We start from the raw sequence: 1,791 nt of genomic DNA on the forward strand, positions 1-1,791 counted from the left end.
CTTCTTGGCTCGCCTAAGGCAGCTAGGGGGCCGCCTTAACCAGTCTAGGGCCGCCAAGGGTTGCCTTGACCCTCTTGGACCTGCCTTTGGCTGCCTTGACCTATCTAGGGCTGCCAAGGGGCCGCCTTGACCCATCTTGGCCCACCGTGGGCCACTTTGACCCACCTTAACCCGCCTTCGGCGCCTTAACCCGGCTTTACCCTCCTTGGGCCGCCTTGACCCCCCTAAGGCCACCAAGGGGATGCCTTGACCCATCTAAGGCCACTTAGGGGCGCCTTGACCCGACTAGGGCCGCCATGACTAGCCAAGTGCCCGCCTTGGCCCGCCTAAACCATAAACCATTGACCCTCCTAGGCCCACCTTGACCTGCCTTGTCCCGCCATAACCACCTTAGACTGCCAAGGGGACGCCTTGACCCGCCTTGGGCCGCCTTAACCCCCCTAAGGCAGCCTTGACCCGTTTTGACCCGCCTAGAGCCGCCAAGCGGCCGCCTTGACCCGCCTTGATCAGCCTTGCGTCGACTTGACCCACCTTTGGCCTCCTTGACCCGGCTTGGGCCGCCTTGACCCGGCTTAGGTCGCCTTGGCCCATTTTAACCCGCCTAAACCCACCTTGACCAATCTTGACCCTCCTAGGGCATCTTAGGCTCGCCAAAGGGTCGCCATGACCCTCCTAGGCCCGTCAATGGCTGCCTTGACCCGTTGTCTTAACCCGCCTTGGGCTGCTTTAACCCTCATAGGCAATAATAAGCCTACCTAGGGCAGCCAAGGGGTCACCATGACCCTTGTAGGGCTGCAAAATAGCAGCCTTGACCAGCTTAGGGCTGCTAGGGGGCCGCCTTGACGCGACTAGAGACGCCTTTACCTATCTAGGGCCACCTTGACCCACCTTGGCCCACTTTGGCTGCCTAGGGCCGCCAAGGGGCCGCCTTGACATGCCTAGGACCTCCTTGACCCGTCTTAACCCGCCCTGACCCTCGTAGGCTCGCCTAGGGCCATTAAGGGGCCACCATGACTAGCCAAGGGGGGTCTCTATGACCCTCCTAGGCCCGTCTAGGGCCACATTGACCCGCCATGGCCTGCCTTGACCCTTCTAGGGCCACCAAACGGCCGCTTTGACGCACCTTGACCTGCATTTACCCGCCTTGACCCTCCTAGGCTCGCCTCAGGCCACCAAGGGGCCGCCATGACTCGCCAAGGGTCGCCACGACCCTCCTAGGCTCCTCTAGGGGTGCCTTAACCTGCCTTGGGCCGCTTTGACCCTTCTAGTCCTGCCTAGGGCCGCCAAGTGGCCGCCTTGACCCGCTTTAGGCTGTCATGAGGCCGCCTTGACGCACTTAGGGCCGCCAAGCGGTAGCCTTAACGCTCCTAGAGCCGCCTTGACCCGCATTGGCCCGCTTTGACCCGCCTTGACATACCATGGCCTGCCTTGGGCCGCCTTGACCCGCTTGGACCTGCCCTGGGCAGCCAAGGGGCTGTCTTGACCCGCCTAGGGCCGCTAAGGGGCCACCTTGACTTGCCTAGTCCCGCCAAACGGTCTCCTTGACCCACCCTAACCCTCATTCACCCTCCTAAGCTCGCCTAGAGCCACCAAGGGGCCGCCATGATTAGCCAAGGGGTCGCCTTGACCTTCCTAGGCCCGTCTAGGGCCGTCTTGACCCGTCTGGGGACGCCTTGACCAACCTTGGGCCACCTTGACCCATCTTGGGCCGCTTTGACCCTCCTAGGGCAGCCAAGGGGCCACCATGACCCTCCTAGGGTCGCCAAGCGGCCGCCTTGACCTGCTTTGACC

This window comes from Fragaria vesca, linkage group LG5 (assembly GCF_000184155.1).
Source record: "Fragaria vesca subsp. vesca linkage group LG5, FraVesHawaii_1.0, whole genome shotgun sequence".
In the NCBI taxonomy this organism is placed as follows: Eukaryota; Viridiplantae; Streptophyta; class Magnoliopsida; order Rosales; family Rosaceae; genus Fragaria; species Fragaria vesca.